The 22278-nt window shown below is 46.0% G+C and overlaps 2 protein-coding genes across 5 annotated transcripts in view; one reads left to right on the top strand and one right to left on the bottom strand.

Moving 5' to 3' along the window:
• Positions 1-22278, bottom strand: part of LOC105839218 (growth factor receptor-bound protein 14) — a 295416-nt gene that overhangs the window by 272298 nt on the left and 840 nt on the right. The gene's annotated exons all lie outside the window — the stretch shown is intronic.
• Positions 1-22278, top strand: part of LOC105839217 (SET and MYND domain-containing protein 4) — a 207352-nt gene that overhangs the window by 133886 nt on the left and 51188 nt on the right. The window lies entirely within an intron of this gene.

The raw sequence follows: 22278 nt of genomic DNA on the forward strand, positions 1-22278 counted from the left end.
TCGTGGCGGTTATCGACGTGACGCGTTGTGCAATACCGTGGAGAATCTCCGTACGATATGCGCGATGGAGGCGGCACATACGAACGGCGACATTCCGACACGTGCGCGATTCGAACGGATGAACGTCGTTATGCGAGCGTAGGCTGCATGGAATCGGCGTATTTAATCGCAGCCGTATAGGCTGTCGGTATCAATTAATTCGTCGGTTCGTCAACTCGATACCCGCGCGAGGCAGCCGCGCCGCGCACGTGACGAGAATAGCGAATATCGGAAGGGATGACGAGGGGGAAGGGGGGGGGATAATCCAAGGGTGAGAACGCAAAGTTTTGACTTCCTTTTGGCATCGCACCAGGCCGTTTGTCCCGAAAACGTTCTCGGTTCTTTGAAAAATTGCCGGGCGTAGCTAACAACGCGTAAACACGATACTCTTCTCGGGGTTGACCCAATCCCGAAAATCTCGAAACATCCCGAAAGCCGGAAATGAACGGATTAACCCTCCCGCCGTCGAGGCAGGTAATGACACAGTCCCGCAACGAGTATCCTCGACGATATTGATTTATAAATTGGTCAGTATTTATCCGCTATCTCTATTGTTACAAGAACCGACCAGCAACGTTTTCCTTAACCTCTCTCTCTCTCTCTCTCTCTCCCTCGCCTCTCTCGTTATATAAATATTTCGCGAGGCATGGGAGTTATCAATCATATAAATTCAACATGACATAATTAGTGCTTGAAATTTAATTCTTTTTTTTTTTTATAAAAATTATCAATACAGATAAAAGTGACCGATACTAGCTTATCACTTTGTTTATATATGTACATATATTTTTTTTTAAAAAGACATGAATGTATAAGCTCTGGAAAAACTTAATAAAATCCATGTTTCATAGAGAACTTTTGCTACTTCTTTAATTATTAAGTAGGTAATGTTTTATCAGATTAATAAAGTGGAAAATGTTTAATTTCCGAGAAATAAAGAGACGTGGCTTTGGGAGACTTACATTGGGGATTGGCGACTTTTCTCTAATTGACTGCATTCTAACAGATTGTAACAGCTCCGTCGTGCGCTACGCGACGAACGAATCGCCAAGGTGGTCTATTAAAAATTACGCGAGAGGATACGCGCGGCGACGTTACGAGGGCGTTAGTCGGGATCGTAGTAGAACGTTCGCGCAAATAGGGTGGAAATACCTAGTGATTGTTTAAACGGGAGGGCCGACTATTAGATTCAGCATGGCTCGGTGAAAGTTCCGAGATGGTTGCACGGATGGAGCAAAGGAAACTGGAAACTGCGTTAAATCAGTCGTTCGAGGAAGCATCGCCGATCAGCCTCGTTAATTTCATCTTCCCCCTTCAACGGCGTGCGTAACTTCGTCGTCGCGAGGAGATCTCGCGAGACATTCACGGGGGATGGCTGCTGCCTAATAATTACGGCGGTTCTCCCTTTGAATTACATATGAGGTTAACTCGCGACGATAATCGTATAATGCTTTTCAGCTTGATGGACTTAAAAATTTCGCAATTTGCGTTAATTAACGTCTCGCGTGTTTACGCATCTTCTCTCTCCCTCCATCTGCCTTTCTCCCCCTCCCTCTCTCTCTCTCTCTCTCTCTCTCTCTCTCTCTCTCTCTCTCTCTCTCTCTCTCTCTCTCTCTCTCTCTCTCTCTCTCTCTCTCTCTCTCTCTCTCTCTCTCTCTCTCTCTCTCTCTCTCTCTCTCTCTCTCTCTCTCTCTCTCTCTATCGCCGTTTATTTAATGCCACTGCTCGCTGAAATTACTTTCCCGTACAACTAACCAGGATATTAAATCACATCCGGAAAACTTTACAGACTACGCTCAATCGATCTTGTTTACGCTGCGTGTTGCGGTCGCGAGAACGGCACAGATAAATCTGCCGTGGGGAACATCGAGACAGATTTATTACGCACGTTTAGGTTCGACCGATAGAATTAGAAGTCTTTGCAGACTCGTACGCCGTACGCGGGGGATTCTCAAACGTGGACGGCCGTCGTGCGAACGGTATACGTCACAGTTTATCTGTCATCTAACTCGAATCTTATTGAAAACGTTTTTCGACGACGGAAGCTGGCGTTAACGCGTTCTCCTTCCCGCATCTCTCGCGGCATTTAAACGTAGAACGATACGACCGACAGTTAGATCCCCGCGCCGTATTCGGTGTCCGCAAATTAATATCGACCAGCGTAAAATAGGACGTCACGAGGGGGGGGAAAGAGCCGTGGAAAAACCGACATGAACAGGTTTATCCGTCGTATCGCGTCGGGCTAACCGTCGTGCCAGCCTGCCCCTTTCCTATCACACGTACACGCGTACACACTTCCCGAGCTATTTCCACGCAGCTGCGCGTGTTACGTAACTCGACTTGAGAGAAGAATTTTCGCTCACGTCACGCTCGCGCATCCCCCTTCCGAAGTCATTCTCGCCGTTGAGCGCGTTATTTACATTGAATTTCTTATCTTTCGCTCGCGCGTATCCACGTATGTACTTATGTTCGCGGATTACAGTAACGACGCAACGCCCGGAGCAGCGGTGCTGAAGTCACCGGTGCGAAACTCCGGCACGCGTTCCAGCGTGATCTTACGTTTGCTCCTCTTACTCTTACATTTATTAAAATTAATGCGTTTTATACTTATCCAGTAATACGACGAACCCCCAGAAATAAACGAGGAGAAAGGGATTGTAATTCTTTTCAATGCTCCGGTTTAAATGGAAGAGAGATCGCGGAAGTTACGTTGTTGAATAAGTATGCACGAGGAAGGGGGGGGGGAAAAAAAGTTAATACCCGACTGAATGTGTAATGTCGAGGCGAGCTCCGACTGGGATTTTCGACGGGCAAGAAAGTCTGAGAACCGCTGAGACGTAGAGTGGTTATATAGCGCCCGCTCGCGCTCCATCGACTCGCGGGAGGAACGTCTGCCGGGAAACGAAGGTACCCAGGAAAGGTACATATCTTAAATCTTCGTAGCTGCGCGACGCGCTTGTTAACGCGCTACAATACCTTTTCACATAATTGCCCGTCGCCCTCAAATATTTGTCGGTCGCTTCATCGCAGCGGTGGAGCGGATTCGTCGTCGTCGTCGTCGCCGCCGCGCCGAGATATCGGGGGGAACTGTCGCCTTACGTTACGCCGAGACGACGACAGTCGACACGACATTCGTGATCGTGGAGAACCGTGCCGATAACACGTTACGATGCGGCTCGAATGCTATCGCGCCTGATGTTCGACGAGGAGACAAACGTCGAAGCGTCATCGGTCGTCGTGATGCCAAGGGTCGATCTCGCGAGAAGAGCCGGAGGTCAATTTCTCGCGGCAGCAATCGGAGGAAGCGAGTGGTTGTTGCCCGTTGCTCCCGTTGATCAATCTGAGTATGCGGCTGCATAATAGATGCGATTCTCAGGCACATGTTGCAGCCCGATGGGATCCATTAAATTCCCTCGACGGCCCTAAACGGCGAAACACCGTCCGCTTAATTCTACTGTATATCCCTTGTATCGCTTGCTCGTCCCTCCTTTCCCCCCCTCCCTCCCTCGACGTTGTCCGTTTGTGCGATTTGGAAATCTCAGGTCTCACGCCACCTTCTGCGTGTATCTCGAATCTCTTTCCCTCCTTCACCGTCTTTCGTCTCTTCTCCCCCCTCCCCCTCGTCTGACCATTTTTATAGAAAAGCGCGATCGAGCGCTTTATTTCTGCTATCGACGTTCAAGGAGCTCGCATAATTCATACGGCCGGATAGTAGCACGTGTTCCATTAAAAACTAAAGTAAGTTCCACCTGGTGTTCCCGGGGAATGATAGATTTTTCTCTCGGCGGAGAGACCGCGATTGCAGCCCTTCGTCATTTTTCAAACGGACGTTTTCGTTTCCTCCTCCGTCTCTCGTTCTTCGCAATAACGTGTAAAGTGAATGTTTGACACGAAGGAACCTGTACGACGACTCCTTTCCCCTTTATTCGTTCTGCCCTATGCACGTTTTCATCTTTGCATTTTTATTTTACGCAAATATCGACGGTTTATCCATAAATTATATAACGTTCGAAAATGCTCGAAATAACATCCGGAAACCTTACTGACCCCCAAACACGGAGCGTAATAAAGTCTCAAGCGCAAGATTTTGGACGCTTCGCTTATCACGATTTCCTTGCCGTCGCTTTTTTTAGAGTTCTCCCCGCTCGAGAGGGCGACTGTTGATGAACGCGGCAAATTGGGAGTCGCATTGACAAAAGACTTTCGCCATTTCAGGTTTGCGACGAGCCCGTTAATCGAAATATTATACCGGCCCGCGCCTTTTAACCCCTTTCGTACTTCGCTCGTTGTTCCAGCCTCTCCCCCCCCCCTCACCTCCACCCACTCCCCTGCGAAATTTCTAATTATTAAACGCGGCAACGGCGCGCGTTCCCAACGCGGTGAATTTCATGAAAGTGCGAGGGTGGCCCCGCACGCTTACCGGAACTGTCGGAAACTCGGATACCATTTCGCATTATTGTTAAGCATTAAGGAGTCGTTTGGCGCGCGGCGCAAGTTGGATAAGGTTCTAATTAAGCCGATTCGGCGAAACGGCGATTTCGTCGTCGGCGACATTAAGTCCCTCGTGATCTCTCTCTCTCTCTCTCCTTCAGTGTACTCCGCCAACTCTCATTGACCCTCGGACTCGGGCCGTAATAGCACGCGACGAACACAATGGCACGGAGACCCGTTATTTTTAATTAAAGCAAAATATCGCCCCTCACCTTCTTCCCGTCTTTCTTTTTTTTCTCTCCTCCCCCCCCCCCTCCGCCTCTCTCTCTCTTTTTCTCTTAGCTGACTCTCGCTTTCTCGCGAGAGTAGATCGGATCCGCGTGCAAAATTTCAGTTTCGCAATACCGAAATCACGTTTGCGCCGTCGGCAATAGTGTACTTTGCATTCCGAGCGAGTTAAACTTCGATCTGCATCTCAAAGGTTTTTACACGGCAAAGCGAGGTGGGATCGGCGAAAGTTTCTTCCCGGAGGACGCGGGGCAGGGGCGCAGGACGCAAGAAAATGCTGAAAGGCAGAAAGAGCACGGGGTGTATTCAAAGGTCGTTAGGAAGTGGCTCGGTAAGCGGAGCGCGGTGTTTTCGTAGGCGGCGGGAAGAATATCGCGTGCGTAGGAGGTTCCTTCTCCGCCGCCGCCGCCGCCGCCGTCGCCGAAACCGGGGGAAGAAGCATACGCAATGAGGATTATTTTTACCGGAATAAAGAAAAAAGAACGAGAGAGGGGGAAAAGGGAAAAAGACCACCCGGACGTATCCGGTTCAGTCACGTCCATGTGAAAGAATTAAGCCCGGTTTAACGTCCTAAGTCGATCGCTCGTGCATTCGGTACGTATCGTTCCGCTCGAGGATTAAGTCGCGATTTTCCGACTGGGAAAAGCTTACATATCCGGGACATACGCGGTGTCTCGGAAATTCGCGTCCGTGTTTCGCGCTAACGTGCGGTTTTTCGAGCGAAGTCCGGAGTCGAATCGCCATCAGCGAGAGTTCACGATTCAAATGTTCCCCCCCCCCTCCCCAAGATATTCCGGTATCTTGATAAAATTGAAATTAAGATTCTCCGTTTAAGTAGAGACAGCTTAAAATTTAAAATGTTCTTCACTCTGAGAACACTCTTTCGTTTCCCATCTATTTTTAACTCATATAAAAATCGTTGATGTCTCTCACGATTGATTGGCGAAAAATCTTAAAAACCAGCGACGTTGTAAAGAATTATTTTTTGTTTAAATGCTTGCCCGTCGTCATTGCGCTTAACATTCTGACGGATAGAAATATAAACGCTGTGAATACCTTCGTAACGTGCACATAATGCACAGGCGGGACCGTGCCCTGCTCTTTTCCACGGTTATGAGAATACTTTTTAACGCCACCTCTGTAATGACGGTATTACGTCATTAAGCGCAAAATTGCGAGAATATGAGGAATCCGAGGACACACGTTCGAGCACGCCCACATGCGGGCACACTGTAAATTTGTAGATTTACATTCGTCCACCGGATGAATTTTAATTATGTCCGACCGCGGACATCCGACAAAGCCATTTAATAGTCCAAGTCCGTTTCCGTTAAAATTGCAGCGTGCACCGCCGAATTGGGGATTCAAGTGACAATATTTCCATTAGGTCCGCGAAACGCCCTCAATCGAATTACGAAATTACTCCGTTACTTCTCAAGCAACGTGAACGAGTCCGCGAGGAGAAGCGTAAGTAGAAATGTACGATAATGGCCCATTCATCGGAATTGGAAATTGATACCAGGAATAAAATGATCCGCGCGCGTGTTTATTTCATGGCGCGTCAAATGTTTCGTAGCGGCGATAAATTGGGCTGGCACGCGTGCACGGAGTTCGTTATCTGCAACGCGCAGCGTATTGTTGTATATGTGTATCTTGCTGTCATTCGCGAGACAAGTCTCGAGCAGATAGACGGCGACGTGAGCCGCTCCGTCTGTCGTTGCCTTTGAAACGCTATCCTGCTCTTACAATTAGCTAATTAACTGTTTCACCCTACAGTTCAATAAACATATTAAACTGTAATTTAAATAATAAAATTAAATATTTGGTTGAAGTAAAAGACTAAAGTGAATAGAGAAAGAGAATTATGAATTATTATGTTGCGATACGAATGATAATTATTTTTTTAACGATATTTTAATTTGGACATATTGGTTATATCTCTGACTAATTTGAAAATAATTTGTTGACAGTGAACTGTAATTTTTAAATTGTAACCGCGAAACAATACGTAAATCAGATTAAATTACCCTATTAATCATTCGTATTCGACCATTTGTACGTACTCTATAACAGTTTCTCGAAATGTAAAATTAAATTATACCACATTTCAAAATAAAGCCATTTGTTTTTTTTATAGAAATGTAAAAATATGTTCGTAAATTTTTCAACTACTTCAGATAGATGAAATGTTGGTCAAAATTGAAGCTCATGATGATGTATGATCTTTTTTTTTACTTGATATCTTAAGAGTTAACAAAATTACACTTTGGTGGAAAATCGAGCATTCGTTAGTATTCTAAGTACAAGAGTACAGAATATTTGATATACGTTTACGACATTTTAAACATTTCGAATTGGAGAATTGGACTGATGCGCTTTGGAGTTTGTTTCTCTTGCACGTTGTGTTTACGCAAGGCCGCGCTATCGTTTGTGCTTCGAGACTCGAGCAGGCAGGTAGAACGTCTCCGTATGTTATCTCTCGAAACGCGATCGTTCTCCGTTTCCCAATACAATTACCGATTATCGAATAATTAGCTCTCATGATTAATAATTCACGGTTAAGCCCGAGTTATCTAATAGCAAAGCAAATATTATTTCATACGATTTATCTACTTAAAGTGCTTATCTGTTTAAAATATTACGTAACTCGGAGTAATAGATAGTAGGAATCATTGTTTCGTCGTGATATTTATCGGCAATAATTATTCCTATAACTTAGATTGAATCTGACTTTCATATCATGCTTCAATTTTCTCGACAATTTTAATATAACCTGTCCACTGCTCAAATTGAGAACGCGCGGAGTAATGCATGAATTCACAATCGAATGATTTAAATACCCAAGAGTGATATATCACTTAATAATATGCATATTTCGAAAAATTTTAATATGCGAAACTCATTCCGTGGACAACTGAATTATACATTTTTGAATAATCCATCGCGTTTGAATTAATTGTCAACTTCGCTTTATTAATCACGTCGTATTGGGTGGTTCCAGGTTAAACTCATCGATTCCGTTTTTCAATTATTAACGAAAAGGTCGCGGATCAAAACGCTTTCACGACTTCGCGCGCGTACGATGGTACTTTTATTTTTCCATTACAGTATAATAAAGTATTTTATGATTAACGGCGAGCGAGGAGAGGAAAACTGCCAAAGTATCACGCGATCATTTATTTTTTATGAAAATTGTTAAATTTTTATGTTACACATAATAGTAGAACTCTAGGAGTACCTACTAACAGGAATTGATGTTAAAAATAATAATATTTATTGCGTGCTTATAATTTAGATGGGAAATATCGTGATACCTTCGCGAAGTTAGCGAGTTTTTCTCGAATTTTTTTATTTTTGTTTTCTTGGTGTGAGGAATGCAGAATCTTTTTTTATTTTTATTTTTATAATGAAAGTGCTACTGTAATTAATTTTTTTTATATTTCTATCATGCTAGCTTTGCAGATCACTCACACACACATAAATAAAAATAAGATTATAAAAAACAAAATATTTATATAGTTGCATAATATGTTCCAATTAACATATCCAACAATATACTTAATAAAAATCACACTATTGATTACATAAATTTATTCGTATAATTGCCAATTTTATCTTTAATCACCTCAACGTAGCCTTCATCCATATTTATTAATAACTTGATTTTATATCGCTTGCATATCTTAAAATGAAACGTGAAACATGAAATTCAATAAATATTTTATCGTACAGAAGAGAATTTTCTACTTATCATGTTCTAGAATTAAGCTAGTTATATTGCAATATTTGTTAATATATATTTAAAAAATTCTGATAGCGTGTTAATTACATATATAATAATAATGTATTTATATAGATATAAAAGTTTATAACGACGCATGTTACAAACATAAAAAATTCAACAATACTAATGCTGCGAGAGGACCTTCATTTTATTTTACATTTTATGTCATCTTATGCTAAACGTCACTAACCGTAATATATTCTCAACTTCGAATATTACGAGAAATTTCTTTCGATTTGCAAGCTTGACTCGATTGATAGATAAGGCTATTGATTTATAATTCGATACTTTCACATTATTATTTCTTATGCCAAACAAGTTATATTATCAGCTGCAAATTATGTACTTGATATTGATTGATTCTATTCCCGAATTTCGAAATTTACTTTCACTTGAACATTTAAAAGCAATTTAATTGTAGCTATGACTGATTGTAAAATATTCAAAATGTAAAGTTAGCTAAAAAATATTTCGTAGATTTGATTTTTCGTTATGTTTGAAAATATTGCAGGATATTTAATAGATTGTATTTATTTAGATTTTTTATCACATTTTATATATACACTAAAAAATTGAAGTTATTTTTCATATATTTTTTATATAATTTTGAAGAATGTTAATCTTTAATATTTAAAAGCAATCTAGTGTATTAACTTTATTTCTGCAATATATGGATATATGAAAAATATATTAACATTTAAAAAAATAAAAATACTAATTGTATAAAAACAAAAAAAAACTGTGACAAAAATTATCAATTTCTAAAACAAATTTTCCTATATAAATGTTTCATATACAGTCATACGTATTCGATATCCTGCAGTTATATATTACTATATATTACAATATACTAATCAGAATTTTTTAATTTTCACTCGAGTTAAAACCAGAGCGAAAATAAAAAAATTCTGATTAGTATGTTATATAATATATAACTTACAGAGTTATATATTATACTGCAATTATATAATGTTTCAATGACTTAGCCTGAAAATTTAACTACATAAATTAATCGAAATCGAAAAGTACTAATATGAAAATGTCGAGGCCACATTTTAAGTTTAAAAATACAACCCGTAAAAAAATACGTATCAAAATTCACAGTTATACGTAACTAGATTTGAATCACTGCAAAATTTAAATCACAATCCGAACATGAGTGAGGCCAAGTAAAATAAGTGCAACTCGCTGATTACGATCGATAATACACAATGCAATTGCAATCGAGATATATTAAGAAATGGTGGAACGGGCGAAGAACATAAAGGGATAGAGGAGAGACGCGGAGACTGAATTATTCGTCTATGGCACAAGAGGGCATACGTATTCTCGTACTTGGCTTGCCGTATCTGCATACCGAAAGAGAGAGAGAGAGAGAGAGAGAGAAAGAGAAACGCAAAGGGTCCCGGAAATCGCGGCCTGCACTCGGCGGGATAAAATCGTAATGAGCAACCGTGCTGTCCGTCCTGCCAGCGGGCGACGTTTACGGCGCCGTCCGCTTTTTCGCGTCGCGCCTCTCGAACGTGTCAGTTAAGCATTCAAATGCGCCCGTGTCGTTAAGTATTCAGCTCCCCGAGCAACCGGGACGACGGATGCATCCCCCGGTTAGATGCATTATACATTCGCCCGCGCCCTCGAGAGAGAGCCGCGCGGCGCTTCTCTCCGCGTTCGGCCGGCAATAATAATTACGTTGCCGGCGCGATGATACGTCATTAATATGATCCGTGCGGTCCAGATTTTTTTTATTTTTTTTTTTTTTTTTTTTAGCGATCCCCCGCGTCCTCTCGCGATCGCTCCAATTAACGCGATTTGAATCGCGCAATCAGATTTTTTTATATTCGTCGAAACGAAAGATTTATTCCGTTCCAAATTATCGAAATTGCGAAATTCTCGAACAAGTGAATGAATTAACATTCTTTTCACCGGTAATTTACTGCGAACGTTGGCGAAATGTCGCGGCAATGATTCGTCGTTGCGCCTCGTAACGGGATCCGCCTCGCTGTCCTTCAAAGGATTCGGATCTGGCCGGCTTCGCGGGCCAGCGAGTAGTACATCGCCGGGGCGCTCGCACACACACGGCGGGGCATTCCCGTTTTAGCGATGCTAACGAAATCCACTCGGCCGCAGCTGCGTCTCGTTTTGCCGTTCGAAATGAAAATTCCTACCGCTCGCGCGCGCCGGGCGGCGCGGTAGCGCGCTGACGTTTATGAATGGCATTTAAATGTCATTACCATTTCGGATATTTCTGTGCCCGCACTAACTCGCTCGCTCGCTCGCTCGCTCGCGTTACACACCTTGCCTCGAATCACGTTTCGCTCTCTGCTGGCCGCGGAGAGACCATTGAAATGCGGTGCAGCTGCTTTACTGTAAATCGCTCCATCGTTCCATCCCGCGCGCGTCAATTTCGACGCGCGCGAAAGCGCCGTTCAACGGAACGATGTGTATGTGCGCGTCCCACCTCTCAATATTGAATAAAAGGAAACGCATTTCGAGGGATTGCGGTATGCTCGCTCGGGCTCCCGTGCGAGCGTACCAACCAACACCGCGGTCGGCTTGTTTTTCTGGGACGCGAACTGGATGCCCGGGTCATCACGTGAATAAGGTCGAGCTAATGCACTCGCGTTGTTGTTTAGCGAGAATTTCCGCTAGGAAAGATGTAACGAATAGACGCATACAACAATTGAGCTTGCAGATATATTATATATTTCGCGGAGACGTACATTTTCACTATGCTGCCCTTCACTATCGGCTTATTCCGATAGCCGGTGAGGAGAAAGGCGCTCGATAGTTTCTCATTTTTTAAACGAAGTTTCATTTATTAAATAAGTCTTTATTCACAAGCTTGAATTGCCGAATGCCGTAGCATCTTACCGGCAAACGCCATTGCGTGCGTACGCATGAATACAAATTTGTCACACCGCGTCGCACCACTCCCGCTTTGAAGAAAGTGACGTAATAGAGGCGACTTTACGCCTCGTCGCGTTGCGAATGTGAAAATCACGCGACATCGACGCGTGACAAAGGGGAACGAGGGTGAAAATCGCGAGATGAGTTCCATCGCGTGCCGCGCGTCGCGTCGAGAGGGAGGATTAAGACGTCGCGCGGAAAATTATTACCGCTTCACTCGCGCGCGCCCGCGCGATAAAGGACGGCGACGACGCGCTTCCACCGTCTTGCCCGTTTAGCATTAAGATCTCCCGATTCTGCCGCGCGCGTTATCGTAAATCCCGCGTCCCGCCGGGGCATATCGCTTTAAAGAATCGTCGGCATTCGTCGTGGCATCGGGACTCGGCCAAAATTGGAGCGCGCCCGAGAATAACGGTTCGGGGAGGAGAGAGAGAGCACGCCTCCCATTCTTCTCTGTCAACCGCCGCGCACGAGATTTATGCCTCGCTAAGGCGGCGCGAAGGAGCGATGCGAGGAGCGGTCCCCATTGAAGCGGGGCGGGAGAACCGAAGAAAGTGAAATTAATAGATTCGCCCCGGCGGATTTCGCGCCGTGTTCGGGATTCGCGAGCTCGTCGGCGAGACTTGCGCGTCGGTTTCGGAGAAGAAAGATCGCCGCTTTTGTTTCTATCCAGACGATCCCTCGATAGAAACAAGGAACAGAGAGGAAGAAAGAGAGAGAGAGACCCAGCGGGTGTTACATGTATATTGCGGTGCGAAAGTCGTCGGCGACGTTATTGGTTCGCTCGTCGCGCAGTTTTTCCCCGTTGTCGTCATCGTCCTGGGACGACACCGTTACTAACTGGCAGTAACCCCGGAAGAGGAGGTGCACCACCGTGGACGGCGGTGGTGGAGGGCTAGATAGCGCACGGAGACCCTCGACCGAGACCGACGACGCCAGGTATATCCGCGTCGCAGGTAAACAGCGCGACGGAAAAATATTGTACGTATATAACGTCGGCTCGTATAAATATCCCATTACTCGCGATATCCGCGAGCGTGCGCGCGCCCGCGCGCGCGCGGAGCACGGCGCGCGATTTTTCATTTTAATCTTGAACGATGCGACGGATCCCTCAGCGCGCACCGTCGATGGGAAGGAATAATGGGAAGATTTACGAGCTACTGGTGAAGGAAGGGGCGGAGAAAGGAGTGGCGGCGTCGGCGGCGCCGATATTAGCGCGGAAATTTTTCGAATTATCGCCCCTTTGCTCCCTTGACACCACTTTCGACCGCGACACGGGCGAGATATAACTTGATAACGCGCGTCGCAGAATCCAAGCGAAGGGAGGGGGGGGGAGGCGGCGGCGGCGTCGTCGTTCGCGAGAGAGCAGTGGATTTTTCCCCGAATTACCGCCGCGGCGTGCTCCGCTTTCCCGACGAAACGCATGCAAATTTTCGCCGCCGCGTCGTCGGAAGGCGGCGTGCGCGCGACGCGAGCCGTCGCGTCGGCGGAGCGGGCGCGGATTTACGGGAAGAAAATCGCGCGAAATGGAGCACGAATAAATCCGACGTTACTACTCGCGAAAGCACAGAGCAGAGCGGCGCGTAGAGACGCGAAATCTCGTAACCCCACCCCCTCTTCCCCCCGTGCTTTCGGGCCATCTTGGAGTACGGTATTCTCGGTGCATACGCGCGCGCAGTTACGGAACTACAAACACCATGGCTGTTTCTCGCCTCGAGGCGGACATTGCGGCATTCATCATGGTGTCGCAATGAAACCCGTTTCGCCCTCCCCCCCTCGAACAAAGGAAGAAGCACGGGGATAACGGCGGAAGAAAGGGGCCGGATGGCCGCGAGGACGAAATTTACAAATGTCATCTCGCGGCCGCTCGCACGTGCGTACAAAGAAGCGGCGTGTGGGAGAAAAAAAAACCAAAGGGAAATTATCGTCGCGGGAAACGAAATGGGCGAGCGAATAATAGCGCCATTGATACTATTGATAGGGCACGCGGGGGCGACAATCCGGGGGGGGGGGTGACTATGCATGGCGGGAAAGGGCGGACTCGACGTGTGTTATTCAATCCGCCCGCGCGCCGGTTTTAGCTTTTGTTTCATTAGCCTCCGTTTCGCGCCTCCTGTCACACCCTCCGAAAGAATTTTCCAGAGTGAGCGATATTATATTTCGGCACCCCCCCGTGGCTCCGCCGTGTGTGCACGTATGTACGTCATGGCGAGGATGTAAATTAAAGCGCGACGTCCTCGAATATTTTCGCACGAATTTTCCGGTGCATGTTTCGGTCGGCGAGGCATACGGCCAATAAAAAATTATATAAAACCACGAGGCAAGGCTGAAACGAGGAACTCCAGAGGGTAACACTTTATGCCGAGAACACAGCCCGAATAACATTAGTGCAACCACTGCAAGGGGATGAGAGAGGACGCGGGCGGAAGAGGGGGGGGGTGGAACAAGAGACGAGGGAAAATGAGAGACGAAGAGAGAGAGAGAGAGAGGAAATGGCGGTGCCGTATCAGAAACTACCCCATCGCGAAACCTCGACGAAGAAACTTTCGAGTGTACCCCTGAGGGGGAGGCGATCATGCGGTGAGAGACACAATGCGATCGATCGGACGACTTCCAGCGAGTTACTTCAGTTTACAGTTTTTTCTCGCTTTTTTTTTTTCCACGTTATTCCAACGTCGTTCGTTGGCAAGCGAGAGGACGACGGGGGGACAGGGGGAGGGACGATGTGCTCGTCACGTAGCGGCGGAAACTTTCGTCATTCGTGACGGCGTCGGCGAAGGTCGAGTTTTCGCAGCGCAAAGAATGCCGGGGGAGGGGGGAGGGGTGGGAGGACAGGGAGTCACCCTTCGAATGCGCTAACGCACGTCTGACGTTCCGGATATTTCCCGAGTAGGGATAGCAGTCGATCGCATTTTTTTTATTCCCCCTCCCATCATCCCCCAACAGGTAAAATAACAATGGTGTTACTTAAATGGAGTGATATTTCAACCTTCAAAAGGGCAGCCATGATTGCATCGACGCGTTCGTGTTGCGCTATCTCGATATTTATTTTTCTTCTTTCTTTCACACACACACACACACACGCGCGCGCGCGTATGAGTCTCGCCATCTGTTCCTTTCTTTCTAAACAATTTAATTAACGACAGGGGATACCAGGAAAAAGAGTCCGCTCGACGCGCGCGGAGTCGAGTTATCTGTGTTAAATAAACCGAGCGCACACTTGCAGCCTCCTAATTATCTTTTATTCAGCACGGAAAATTAAATATATTTATCCGAGGTGCCCGTTTTAAAAAGACGCTTGAAAGTTTAATCGTCAATCGATACGATTTAGCGAAAACCTGTCGTTTAATAATAAAACGGTACTATTTTAAACTTTTAACTTCGGAGAGGGATATTTCTTCGTCGTTCGAACAACTCCTCTAATCGTCCCTAATGTAGGGGGAGAGCCTCATGGATCATTGAGCGCATCGTCGCAACGCCTTCCGACGTTCGTATTTTAGCGCGCCGCTCTATTTTATCTAACAATTTCTGTTATATCAGAGATTTATATCTTATGCCGACGCGTCTCATTGGTCTCGGCTTCGCGTCATTAAGACGCATTTATTATTCCCTGTGCAACCGGAGGAAAGCGCGTCGCGTTGCAAGGAACGCGCGCGCGCGCGCGATTCAGACCGAGGCGAAGAGCCGGGAAAGGGGCGAACGCCCGGGAATGGATTATCGAAGAAGCAAGATTTCCAAACGAGATTTAGAGTGTCAGCAAGGGGCTGAAGGAACCGGGCTGGTGCGCGCCTGGAAAAGCTTTAACTCTCTCTCTCTCTCTCTCGCTCTCTCTCTCTCTCTCCTCCGCTGGGCGAAAATGACGGCAAGGTACATCGAAGGACGCGACGGGTCCTTTCAACCCCCGTCTGTCGCTGCCCGTCCCCGTGGTGAACCTCCCCTCCGCTTTCCGCGCGGCAGAGAAAACTTTTATCTGCCGACGATGATTTATGTATGAACCGTGTTAAATTGTTTTGTTAGCAACTCGCGGAATTAGCATCGCTGAGGCGCTCGTTCTCTCAATTATGGTGCTCGGTACGACGGACATTCCGCCGTCTCGTCGAGAGCTCCCGCTCTCCTGCACTCGAACGGGACGGGGGATCCACGAAACGGCCATTAAATGTATCGCCCCGCGTAAGGATTACCGCAATTGCGGCGTGATAGCGTTCTAACGTTATAGGATTCTTAGCCTCGGCTTCTGCGCCTCACAATCGTATCGCAACGCAGATTTGTGAAGAGAAAAACTGAATTTTCGACAAAGAAACGTTCTACGAGAAAATATGGTCTTGTACGATTAAAAGAAAAATTTTTTTTTATGTAAATCAGTGAATAAGTTTAGTTGGAGAAATTATTTGTCACTCGAATCGAAGTAAATAATTTCCAGAAATTGTTCCTTAATCGCGCGAGTTTAGATATCCTCGGTAATTCATAATGGCTTTATTCATAATGGCTGATATAGTATCTTTCTTTAATCGGTCGGCGTTAAAATGTAAAAATTCGGTTTTGTTTCGCAATCCTATACCCCGTGTGATCTCGCGCGACGTCCCCGATAACGTTTTTCGTTGGGAATTATTCATCGCCAACGTTTCCGCCGCTCAAATGGGGTAAACGGAACGCCGTTACGAGGAGGAAAATGCCAGGGTGAAAAGAGAACGAGATAAAATTTACAAGCGAATTTGCGTGTACGAGTGCGAGACGCGTGCTCCACCGCCGCGCCGGAGCCAAAGGCTGTGCACGGGAGCCGCTAACCGGGGAGAAGCTTCAATGGCGGGGAAATAAGAGATTCTCGGGTGTCGGTCGAAATCCGTTGAGATTATTGACAAAGAAGGAGGAAACTTTCGTGCCTGCGAAAAGAAGGACGAGCTTCGGCGCGAGCGCGATTATCCAGGGAAAATCCCTACGATTTTTCAGTCTTATCATACGCCCCGCAAACCAGACCTTTTATTTCCGCGCCATTACGACAGTCGAGTTATGCCGCTTCTCGGTCTCGTCTAAATTGACGAAAATAAGGCTGTCACGACGGATATAAAAACTGCCGGCGATGTCTCGGCGGAGGTTTCTGAGTTCTTGAAACCTCCGGCGGAGACGTGACTCCGGCTTTTCTCATAAAGTCATAAAGATTCTAAATATATAACGGTCGAATGTAATTCCCTCTTTCTCGTATTAATATCACGTTGAATTGCGCATATAAAAATCACGCGTATAAAATTCGAGACGCGGAGCTTAGCGTGCCGTAATCCGCAAGATTAAACGTCTATCTTCGTGCACCGAAGATACACAGCGGATGTTCTGACATTCCTACCTGTTTCCCTCGCCGCGGGACGGTGACTGGTAAACGTTGAAAAAGACCCGGAATAAATCTGACAAATAAAATTACGCTTTGTGCTGGCCGGCAATTCGCCGAGCGCGCGAGCGCACGACAGCTTGAAAAATTACCGCGAATGCGAGAGCACGAGCCAAGATAGGAGAGAGAGAAGGAAAGCGAGAGAGAGAGAGAGAGGGGGACAGAAAACGAGAGACCGCGTGTGCGGTCGAGGTCACCGCGATGTCGCCGAGATTATTGGCGAAGGCGAAAAGTTCGCGCACGATCATAGTGGCACGACGGTGAAAAGTTTTCATCGGCATCGATAAGGTCGCGCAGCTGCGTGATCTGCCGAACGTCTCATCGAGGGAAGAGACGGGAAAAGGAGATAGAAAGAAACAGAAAGAGAGGGGGGGGAGAGACGAGATGAGAACCAACGATTCCTGTAATTTAGAGTTCCGCCGTACTTTCGAGGGCCGAAGCACTCCTCCTGACTGCACCTGAGTTCCGCCGCGCGCGCGAGCGCACATCTAAGAAATCCATTAGGGGCCATTTATTTTCCACCGTTCCGTGCCACTCCGACTGCGACAGCGAATCGAAGGAGCCATGGCACGGGGGAGAGGTGGGGGCGCGAAGGAAAGAGGGGAAAAAAGGGGATGGGAAAGGTGAAAGGACGGCGGAGGGACATCGAAGGGGGTAAAATAAATGTACAAACGAGATTCCGGGAGTGCCTGCGTGTGCGCTTCGGTTCTAGGGACAATCCTAGGACGACAACGGCGACCACGACGACGATGACAACGACGTAGACGACGACGAAAACGACGACGGTGCGACGGGCGCCGCATTGATGGGAGAGTAAAGAATGCCCCGGGGTAGGTCGCGCGCCGGGGATCCCGCCTCGAGGGTGACGACCGACGTTCGGGTTAAAGACAGTTCGGAGCAGACGAAGGGGACCGAGGGCGATTACTCAAAACTGCTAGCTAGGGTAGACAACAAGTCATACAAATTCGCCAGACACTTCCAGCCGCCCGCGCGCGCGCGCGCGCATCTTCTCTTCTCCGTCGCAGGGCGCGTTTGTCCCCCCGCGACGTCGCCGCTTTGATTGCGCGCTTGACGCCGCTTTTACGCGAATCGTGGTACACAAAGCTAGATTGACGCAGATTAAAGTAGACAAAGAAGGCACGCGTTGCCGGGGAGGCGGGCGCGAGATTTACGATTTAAATTCTGGAAACGTTAAGACGTCGAAAAGGCCGGCAGAACTTGGCGAACGAAATAAAAAAAGAAATTGTATTCTCGAAAGAAGAGGACCGTTTAATTCGAATCCCTTCTTAACACATATATTTCTGAAAATGAAAGAGAAAATTCTCTTGACGTATGTTTTAGAAGAAACTATAAAAATAAGATGGAAATTCTCAACTTGAGAATACAATTTTTTCGATAATTGCATTAGATAAATCATAAATTATTTTTCTACGTGTAAATTAATTTTTAAAAATTTTTGAAAATTTGTCAGTTAATTCTGGCTAACATAAATGTCTCAGTTTTTTTGTTCATTTAACTTCATACGGTTAAATGACTATTTGGCAAGAAAGAAAGCATATATTTTCCTGTCTTGGAAGAAAAAAAATTAATAACGATGGAATAGAGAGAAGAAACAATTTGCGTAAAAATTAAATTTATTTCATCTAAAATTTTAATAATACGCTTTGCACAAGCATATAAATCAATAATGTCCGGCACTGCATCGCCTCCCGCGTTTCATATATCTTCTCGACAACACGGGGAAAAAAGAGTCCCTTCATTTTATTTTTCATCGTACGTACGCCTTGCGCTAAGAAAATTAAAGCTGACAGCGGAAAGAAATGCTCGAGGTATGAGATAAACGAGGCGCGCAGTGATATAATTCGAGGAGAAGCTGGGGGAGGGGGGAGGCAAGATTTCTTCTCTCTCGAGATAGGATCCGTCGGACAGTGAAAACTCGAGAAGAGAGGCTTCGATGACGGGAAAATGAGAAACGAGCAGCCATTATTACGGCGCCCTGCGAATCCGACAGATTATTAGCACAAAGTTACTTGAGCGCACGCAAAGCCCGCCGAGAGTTCTGCGGCGGAAACATCAGAAAACGCATTAGCGGCGTGCGCTTCCTAACAATCCTTTGTATCCTTGATTATCCTCCTGTTTCCTCGTCGACATTCACGGTCTGTTGCGCGCCGACTTATCCATTCGAGCGTTTTAGCTTTTCCATACATTCGGAATTGAATCGAATTGAATGTGCTTTAGAAACGAATTCTTACGTTCTTTCGACAACTAAGGCACAAAATGGCGACGTAAGAAATTAAAAATTTTTATACGTAGAAAAATATTTGTAAACGTTACTTACGCTTTGAAGACGAAAGCGAAATAGAATTCGATAAACACTTTAAGCGTGTATAAACAAATATAAATATATAATATTCTCTGAGATAATAAATTTGTCCGAATGTATAATATACACACGGGAGAGACGGTGGAAAATAGCGAGTGGAATAAACGTGCGGCACATGGAGTTCATAGTTAACTCGGCTCGCAGTTGTACCTCTCGCAATTGCGAAAGGAACGCCTTTCTTTGCATCCCTCTCGCAGAGTCGAGAATAGAGTTAACCGTTTCCCTTGTAAAAATTCCCGGGCGGACCGGGAAAAATTAACGCGTGGCGGCTTGCGGCTCCCCGTGGAAATCCGCGCGCGGCGCGGCGCGGCGTGTTTGCATCGCCGAAAATTAATCTCGACGAATTATGGCCCTAATTTAATCGCGTCGTCTTCCGTGACACGCGCGTACGCCACACGAGCGCGGAAGCGTCCATTTACGCCCAAGTCGCTAACGAGCGTGCCTTTCTCGAGGACGAGAGAGTAATTTGGCAAATTAGTGGCGGGAGGATCGATGAAACGATATTCGCGCCCGCGTTCGAGGCGACGGCGCGGGCATAAGGATCGCCGCGCGCATAATAGCCGCGCCGGAAACCGTTCTCCGCGGAATAAGTGCTTCCGCAGTCCGGCGGATAGCGAGGGGGACGGCCGACTTTGTGCCCGCAAAATCCCCGCCACTCGACCCTTGACACTCGAGAGGGAGCAGGGAAAACTCGCCGGGCCGATAGGCCAAGTTTATGAATACAACGTTGCACGGGGAGGAAAATGATCCCTCTTGGAAGCGAAACCACAATCCAGAAACGCATTTATCGAAGGATAAACTCTTATTTAGAACGAAAAATTGCCCCGTTATTTCTCCTTTTATTATAAGCAAAGCGCGATAGATGAGGCAAGAATGATAATAATGTAAGGTTATAACATTGTAAAGCAAACGAGTTCATTTTTCTGTTTCAATACAAAGTATTTTGTATTTACGTTAAAATCGGTCCTTGTCCAATTTTTTGTGTCGAGTTTTTACATACCCAAGTATTAAATATAATTAAAAACTGTAATTTATTTCTTTGTAAAATAACACAATTCACGAGTAAATAAATAACATGGAAATAATATTGTTTTAAAACGTAAACTCTAAGATTAATGAATAAAATGTACGCAAGCCAATATATATTATAAATGTTAATTTTACTAAAGAAATATGTTTCCACATATTCTGTTTCTAAATTGCAGCAGTGTTGCATTTTCTGTGTTAATTTTAGAATATTTGTTACTTTCTAACATATTCATTTTGTGTTAAATTAATACAAACGTTTGAGAATTTGGACTGTTTGGAACATGCGATATATTGTGTTAAATTTAACACGAGTTTTTCAAAACTGTGTGTATTCCTTCAATATTTCATACTAAAATCCATTTATCTTAATAACAATACCAAAGTTATATACACGTATGGAATCTCGCGCGTTATACGAGACGAAAATTTGCGTTCTACGCGTATTGTTGGCACATCGGCGGATAGATACATTAGCCAGCAGCACTTCACGCTTTACCTTTCCTTTAGATCGAAAGGGTTAAAAGCTTCCTTGATTTTCGGCCGATCTCGCGAGAAACTTTCAACGATCGATGGGACGAACTCTTAGCGAACTGTCAGCGGCCGGCTTAACCTCGTGATCCCTTGTGTCTGTGATGGTGGAAAAGACCTCGGCGATTCAGCTTACGTAGCACGAGCGAAGTACACACAATGGTGACACAATCGCAGAATTAATCAGACGTAAAAATTACATAAAATTTTAACGCGGCAGTCGGAAGATATAAATTATTCGAAATTATGTCTCATTTTCCTATTTCTGAATTAATTAAAATTAATAGATATATTAAAATACGTGGTTTCAATACGCATTTGTTCCATAGAAAATTAAACTACCACCTTGGCGCAGTACAGACAGACTTCCGGTATTTAACGGTGTGCTCGTAGGCTAAATGCATCGAATTTCCACGAGAGGAACCCGAGCTCGCCTGAGTGAAACAACTCCGAGTAAATACGGATAGGCAAATAAATTGCGGTTGGTGCGGCGGGGGGAAGGGAGAAGGGATGGAGAGAGATGAAAAAAGGGCAATCGCGCGATTGATGGACGATTTGCGGGTGGCATTAAGCGGCGGGCTAAAAAATTGAAGTAACGTTTAGCGAGCGTCGACCGGCGGATTAGCCGCTGATCCGATTAAACCGGGCAACCGTCGATCGATGCTGTTTACAAACAGTGCGACGACGGCGACGTCGGCGGCGGCTCGTAACTGCCCTCGAGACGATCGTCGCGCGGGTAGGGCGTGCACCAGAAAGAGGGATCGATCTTTTTTAAATCACACGAATGTTTTAAAGGCCGGCTATGACTTGCGATTTCAGTGCTGTGGAAGTTTTATCGAACAAGCGAGAGAGAAAGAGAAGAAATTGAGAGAGAGGGAAAGAGAGAGAATTCGACTTGTAAAAGAGGTTTGGCGGCATACGAAAATAATACGCGAACCTACATTCGCGAATGCAAATGCGAGAGAGCGAACCATCGAGAGCTCTCGTGTCGGTAATCTCCCCGGCAAACACATCAACCCCTACGACTCGGGCGGCCGACGATCCTTAATCGTGCGAACGAACGTATATACGAACGAACGAACGAACGAACGGGCGGGCGAAACTTAAACTCTCGAACCCCGGAAATTTAACTTATCGTTATGTTGACACGAAGGAGGAGGGTCGTCGTGGCCGATCGCGCGCGTCCCGTCCTCTCGAGGAAGCCTGTGGTCCACGGACGGGTAAAACGGTCGGTCCTGGAAAGTTTCAGGGGTGGAATCCCGCGCGTTTTCCGCCCTCCTCCGTCCGCCGCCCCTCGCCGACGCTAACGACCTGAAAACCGCCAAGATATATGGCGGGCTCGCATATCAACGTGGAAGAATGCCCGCGCGCAGTCCAGGGAGATAGTCGAAAGTGGAAAAGGTCGGGCGGAGAGTCAGACGGCGAGGAGAATCTACGACGGTTTCCTAGCGGCCGTAACTATACTCGCAAGATCGGAATATAATCGCTCTCTCTCTCTCTCTCTCTCTG

The sequence above is a fragment of the Monomorium pharaonis genome, chromosome 9 (genome assembly GCF_013373865.1).
Source record: "Monomorium pharaonis isolate MP-MQ-018 chromosome 9, ASM1337386v2, whole genome shotgun sequence".
Taxonomy (NCBI): Eukaryota; Metazoa; Arthropoda; class Insecta; order Hymenoptera; family Formicidae; genus Monomorium; species Monomorium pharaonis.